The following is a 7,382-nucleotide window of genomic DNA, read 5'->3' as shown; positions in this document are numbered from 1 at the left end:
CTGGCCGACAGCTTGACTATAGCCTCCCCTGAGCACCCAGATTCCCAACCCTCAGAAACTATGTGTGATAATAACTGTCCATTGTTTTAAGCTGCCAAGTTTCAGACTAATTTGTTAAGCAGTAGTGTGTAACCGATATCTTCCCCATCACAGTGTAGTGGTTAACAGCTGAACTCTGAAACTAGACTGTCTGGACTTAAATCCTGGTTAGGCTACTTTGAGGCTGTGTGACCTTAAGCATGTAACTTAATCTTTCTGTGCCTCAGCTTCCTCAGTTATAAAATGGGGAATACCACTGTTACCTACCTCATAAGGTTGTGAGGATTAAATACAAACATAAAAAGGGCTTAGCAAGGTGCCTGGCATATAATTAGCAGTCGGTAAATGTCAATTGCTATTTTGGTTGGTACGATCCTGGCTGATGCAGAGACAGTGTGGGGATGAAGTGAGGGAAACACCTGCCAGTAGCACCACGATCATGACCTCCAGAGAAGTAAGGGGGGATGAGTATTTGCAAATCCTGAAACAGGCCCCCGTGGTTTTGCCTCCAAGTAGAGCATAACCGGGCTCTGCGTATTGCAGGTGGGACCACGCTGCCTGGGTGAGGAGAGGCAGCCTTCAGGATGGTTCTGTGGATGCCAAGGCCTCAGGTCATGCCCATCCCTGGGTGATGCAGCCACGATTCTGAGCATGCGTCCCTGGATTGTAACATCCCTGCTCTGGAAGATGGTCAGAGAACGCTTTAGAAAGCTTGGACTGCGGCTGAAACTGGAAATGCTGGAATTTCTGGTTTCCAGTATGCAGGAAGTGTGAGTTTCCCTTTTCCCAAAGGAAAAAACATTTGATTCCAATTGGTCTGTAGGCCTGGAATAAGCTTTTTTCCTCGACTGGAAGGTATTATGGACTGTGTACGCTAAAGGAGAGAAGGGTTAGGAAAATGTAAGCAAGAAACTTTTACCATAAAAGTAAAATACATTACTAAGTGAAAGAAACCAGTCTGAAAAGGCTTACATACTGCATGATTCCAACTATATGATATTCTGGAAAGCACAAAACTATGGACACAGTAAAAGGATCAGTGGTTTCTGGAGGTGCGGGAGGGATGAATAGGATACGTGTCATTATACATCTGTCCAAACCCATACAACACCAAGAGTGAACCATAATGTAAACTCAAGAGTGAACCATAATGTAAACTATGGACTTCGGGTGATGATGATGTCAGTGTAGGTTCATCAATTGCAACAAACGTACCACTCTATGGGGCATGTTGATTACGGAGAGGGCTCTGCATGTGTCGGGGCAGGGGCGATATGAGAAATCTCTGCACCTTCCTCTCAAGTTTGCTGTGAACCCAAAACTGCTCTAGAAAATAAAATCTATTTGTTTAAAAAGTAAAGTGAGAAAGAGCATTTGATTTGAGGGCATATTATTTAGAACTCCGTTGAGTACAAGTACCAGAAGTTTCAAGATTACTGAACCTCCGAAGGAGGTTATAGGTCATAGGTGTCTGATGAATCGGAAGACAGAGATTTTTGCTCTGGAAGATGGGAGGGTGCTGCAGTGGGCCTCAGAAAGGCCTGGAAGGCAGCAGGGAATACGCGTAGAGGGAGAACTGCTGTGGCCTGTTCCTCTCTATTCGAGCATCTCTTTATTCTCTCTCCCTCTCTCCTCCTCAGCCTTTTGTCCCCCCACAGAGCTTGCCTTCTCAGGCCTACAGCATCCCACAGCCCCCCTACTTACACAGAATGGCTTTCTGGCTCTTCATAAACACTGTTTTCTTTTTCTCCATCCCAATCCTAAATTCCTGGGCAAGGGGACGCTTGGTGGCCCAGTACCTTGGGGCCGATGTCTGCTCCCTGCGCCAGCAACTCTGGCCATGGGGCAGGGGTGGGAGCACCTTACAAAGGAAGCTGTCTGGAGCCCATCCCTGCAAAATAGCGAATGGGTGTACCAGGAGCTGTGCAGGGCTGGTGACTTTTAGCTGGGCCCAGTTCTGTGACCTGTGACAGTCGTCCCCCAGAAGCAGGCTATCATGTTAGCTGCTGGCAGAAATCTGCCCCACTTTCTGTGCTTGGCGGCTGGTGCCTGCTTTCCCTTTTGATTTAAGGCCGGTGCAGGGGCTTGGATTTGGAGCGTGGCATTGGAGGAACTCTTCAACGCCAACTAGCCTTAATTCCTCCTTCTTATATAACTAAATGGCAACTGAGAGGATATTTGGATTCCGCTTGCTTTTTTTTTTTTCGTTGCAGTTTAGTTATTAATTAGTGTGCAAAAAAAAAAAAAAGTAAGTAATAAAATATCCTTGTTTATGTTCTAGTCCGTGGGTCTGTGTGCTCATTAGTTTGCAGCCTGGCGTGGGGATCGGGAACGCTGGGCCCCCAGGGAGTGGGCCGGACCGAGGGTGTCAGCGTCTTCCGTTGCGGAGGCGATGGGCCAATGCAATTCGTTCCTCTTCCTCCCTCCCTCTCTCCCCCACCCCTCCCCCTCCCCTTCCTCCCTCCCTCTCTCCCCACCCCTCCTCCTCCCCTTCCTCCCTCCCTCTCCCCACCTCCCTCCCCCCACCTTCCTCCCTCCCTCCCCCATCACCACCTTCCTCCCTCCCTCCCCCCTCACCACCTTCCTCCCTTCCCCCCCACCCTCCCTCGCCTCCCCGCGGGTTCTGGGCGTCCTTGCAAGGCAAGCGCTTCCTGAGAGGGTGGCTTGGAGGCCAGCGCAGTCATTCTTTAAGGAAGGGGGGATGGGATCAACAAGGCAGTTGAAACCCGGTTCTAGGCGGCCTCCGGTGGTGCCCCCCGCGGGGCCCAAGCCGCCCCACCTCCGCGACTGCCCGGAGCCCCGATGCGGACTGTGCTGGCTGCCGCCACCCGGCCTTCCGTGATGCACCCCTTCACTTCGGGGTGGATCGGAGCCGGAGGATGCGGGGGCTCCCGGAGAGTGTGACTCAGAGGGGCAGAGGTCCCCCAAGTCTCGAAGCCTGCGAGCCCCAGGGCGACCCTTAGCCCCAGGGCAGCGCGCTTGTCCCCTTGCAAAGATGGACTGCGGGGGTGGGGGTGGGGCCGATTGGTGAACTGGGCTTCTGGCCCCTCCCTGGAGGGCTTGGAGGATTGTAATTCAGGCTGGCCCGCCTTTTCCAGCCCCTCTCAGCTCCATCCTCCCCTCCATCCCCAACCCCCCTCACCCCGAGCCGGAGCCCCAGCCGTCGGGCTGGTCCGGCAGGCTGTCCGGGGCAGTCTTGACCTGACGCGGCAGGAAGGAGGGAAGGAGGGCTGAGCAGCCTGGTCGGGAGGCCGCACTTCTTATCGCCCCCTCCCACCCGGGGCTGGGGGGCTGGGGGCTCCTGCCCCGCTGGAGCCGGGCCGGCTGAGGGCGCCAGCTGCCTTGGGAGCCGGTTTTGGAGGTGGGGTCAGGCCGGGCTCTTAGGCCTTGTTCACCTCATGACACACCAAGAAATTTTATATAATATCTCTAAGACATTCAGGGGAGAACTGGAGAGTATTTGGAGAGTCAAAATGTGGCCTGCTGGAAAAGAAAAAAAAGTATTTCTGTGTATTATGTAATCATTTCTGTGTATTATGTAAAAAAATTAAGTGTGTTGAATATCAAGTATGTATATACGTTTTTCTAATGAAATCTTTCCAACCCTCCCTTTTATTTTTTACTTTTACTATGGAAAATTTCAAACATATACAAAAATAGATGAGTAGATAATCCCCAGCTTCAATAATTATCAACGTAGGGCCAATTTCTTCTTCCCCCTCCTATTATATCTTTTCAATTTTTAATGATAAGTTAAGCTTGCGTTTTAATTAGCCTTTGCTGTGTAACAAGCCACCCCAAGGAATAGTGGCTGAAAACAACAATATTTTGATTTGTCATGATTTGGTTGGCTGGGTACTTCCTCTTGCCAGTTTTGACTGGACTCACTCAAGAGGGAGGATCAGCTGGGCTGGAAGGTTCCAGATGGCCTGACTCACATATCTAGCTGTGGACTAGGACTCCTCAGGTCTCCTCTCCTCCATGGCTTCTTGTGTTCTAGTAGGCTAAGTGGACTTCTTTATATGGCAACCAGAACCTTCTGGGAGAATCAAGGCAGAAGCCTCAAGCTTCCTGAGCTAACTGTGGCAGTCTCAAGTCACTTCCACCCACTTCTATTGGCCAAAGCAGGTCACAAGGCCAGTCCAGACTCGGATAGGAGGGTAGAGAAATAGACCCACCCTCGGATGGGAGGAACAAAGTGCAGTGACACATGGCAAAGTGAGTGCTAGCATGTGAGGGATTGGTGGTCTTTAACCAATCTAGTACACAGTTAGCTTTTATCAACATATCTTTTTACATGAGATTTTATGCTTGCAATGGCCACACACAATTCCTGATCTAGACTTTTTAATGATAAACAAAATGCTTGATAGTCACCATCAAGGAGAAACTTTGTTAGTACAGGTAAGCAATTGACATTTTTTATCATCCGTTTAAAGTTGTACAACAATTGAAATTATATTTAAAGAATCTGGCAGCTCTTCCTTTAGTGGGCAGATGAAAAGTTGATATTTCTCATGGTAATGCAAATGAATGTTTGACTCCAGACATCTCTCCCTATAGACACTTGAAAATGAAGATGAAGGTCTTATTTGAAGGAGGCATGTGCATTATGAGAGCAGTAGACCTGCAGTTGGCATGGACACCATAAAATCACACATCAGCCACAAAAGGATAAAGGTGTCTGATACATGTGGAGATGGGGTTTCAGGGCACGCTGCGGGGACCCTGCTCTGCCAGCCTCATGTTACACTGCCGAGGCTCGGTCCATGACAACCTCTGGTGGGGCAAGAACAGGCATGGCAATGAACTCCAAGTTAGGGGCTCCAATTAGTTGTTGTTGGTTTTTTTTTAATGGAGGCATGGTTGATTTACAGTGTTGTGGTAGTTTCTGCTGTACAGTAAAGTAATTCAATTCTTTTCCATTATGGTTTATTACAGGATATTGAATATAGTTCCCTGTGATCCAATTAGTTTTTGAACAAGCCAAAGGAAAGGCTCTTCAGAGTTGTAGTTACTCTTAGCAGAACTGTCATAGTACTGAAGAGTCTTCTTTTATGGAAGATGATGGACTTTGCCTTAACTTTCTTGTCCTTAATATCCACCTGTTGCCACACAACATAATGAGGTTATTTTCACATACTTGTACCAGATCTCTGCGCCAGTTAGGCACATTCCTGTAAGCTCTCGATGTTACGTCAAACGTTAAAATTCTACGTTGGGTTTGGATATAATAGCCATCTCTCCATCCACCAAATTTCTCCCGACCAGCTCAATATATCCCATACATTGACCTTAATAGGTCCTCTGCTGGTGTGGAACACAAAGGAATGGACCTCAACCTCAAACATGGCTACGTTCTTCTCCAGTCACCAGTCAGTGACGTTTCATGAATGTAGTTTTTCCATCACCAACCAATACAAGTTTGAACGGAGCTTGTGATTCTCCTTGGGCAGCCATCACGGTGTTTCTTCCAGAAGCATCTCCATGCTGAGGGTGCTATGACCATTATTCTTGCATTTACTATTAACATGTTAGCATGCCCCATCTGTGTACCCCCTTTGTAAAATTAGGCAACAGTCTTCAAGACTACTCTCACTTCTGACACCAACTGCAGAGTTCAGGGGTCCCCAAGATCACCCTCAGGTCTGATTATTTGCTAGAAAGACTCAGAACTCACTGAATTCAGAACTCACTGAATGCTTTTATACTCATGGTTACAGTTTATCACTGTGAAAGGATACGGATTGAAATCAGTCAAGGGAAGAGACGCAGGGGGGCAGGGTCCGGAGAGGTCCAAACCCGGAGCTTCCATTTGTCCTCTCCCAGTGGCGTCATGGATACTGCTAACTCCTCCCAGCAACTATGCTGTGACAATATGCGTGGAGTATTGCCAACCAAGGAAACTCACTTGAGCCTTGGTATACAGAGTTTTTACTGGAGCTTAGTCGTGTAGACGTGGTTGGTTGTCCACCCTCTGAAGGCTGAGCTGATACCATGTGACCCAAAGCCCCTACTGTAAATCAAGTTGTTCTCCTATCTGGCATGGCCTAAGGCCCCCAGGTAAACAAAGATACTCTTATCAGGCAAGACATTCTAAGGGTTTAGAGATCACCTTCCAGGAACCAAGGCAAAGGCCAGGCCTTTCTTTGGGCAAGGTTCATTCTTCACTGTACACCCTCATTCTGCTTTTTCTCTCTCTTCCCTTCTCCACATCTTTTCCCTTCCACCTCTCCTCTGTCCTAGGCTGCGAGGTCACGCTGTTATCATAGGGAGTTTGAAGGTCAATGAAAGGGATGTGACACCTCAGTAGTTCACTCCCCAGTTCTCCACAGCTTTGTGTCCAGGGTGCTGTGTGGCAGAGGCCAGCCATGTTGCTGTCTGCCGGGAGAGCCCTGGGAGACGGCAGGTGAGTGCGGAGAGGGCAGTGGGTCTGGGCAGCTAGTTGAGCTCCTGATCCCCCACCACCTGGTCATCTGAGGCGTGTTCAAGGCATCACGTCTGCTCCCTGGAGTGTGAGGGAACTGACACCAAAGGGACAGAGAGAGGTGCCTGGGCAGGTCTGTGCTAAGTTGCCTGTGGCGCTGATCACCACTCCCAAGTTCAAGCTGAACCCTGAACTTTAGGCAGAGGAAGATCTTCCACCACCACACCCTAGGAGACCGGGCGTCTAGGAGATTACATGTGATTCTGGGAAGGATGGCTATGCCCAGAATGTGGGACACAAGTGGATGACGAAGACTTTGGAGTCCCAGAAACCTACCTGTTCCTAAGAGTAGGCGGTGACAGATTGTTTGCAAAAATGGCCACGATTCCACTTATGTGAGATATCGAGAATAGTCAGATTCATAGAGACAGAAAGGAGAATAGAGGCTACCAGGGGCTGGGGAAGGGGGAAAAGGGCAGTTATTGTTCAGTGGGTCCAGAGTTTCAGTTTGGGATGATGAAAAAGTTCTGGGGTTGACAACACCTCATGCTGGCAAGGATGCGGCACAACGGGAACGCTCATTCATCGCCTGTGGGAATGCAGAATGGTTCAGCCACTTTGGAAAATCACTTGGTGTTTTCTTAGAAAACTAAACATACACTTACCATACGATCCACTACTTGTGCTTCTTGGTATTCACCCAAAGGAGTTGAAAACTTATTTCCACACAAAAACATGCATATAAATGTTTATAGCCACTTTATTCATAACTGCCAAAGCTTGGAAGCAACGAAGATGTCCTTCAGTAGGTGAGTGGATAAACTGTGGTCCATCCAGACAATGGAATATGATTCAATGCTAAAAAGAAGTGAGCTATCCAGCCATGAAAAGACATGGCAGAACCTTAAGTGCATAT

General features: G+C 48.6%; 1 pseudogene; it reads right to left on the bottom strand.

Moving 5' to 3' along the window:
* Positions 1–2,771: 2,771 nt before the first annotated feature.
* LOC136142080 (GTP-binding nuclear protein Ran-like) lies at positions 2,772–5,499 on the bottom strand (annotated as a pseudogene).
* Between the last annotated feature and the right edge of the window lie 1,883 nt (positions 5,500–7,382).

This window comes from Phocoena phocoena, chromosome X (genome assembly GCF_963924675.1).
Source record: "Phocoena phocoena chromosome X, mPhoPho1.1, whole genome shotgun sequence".
NCBI lineage: Eukaryota > Metazoa > Chordata > Mammalia > Artiodactyla > Phocoenidae > Phocoena > Phocoena phocoena.
The sequence above is the reverse complement of the archived record's forward strand: the minus strand, read 5'-3'. Positions and strand labels throughout refer to the sequence as shown.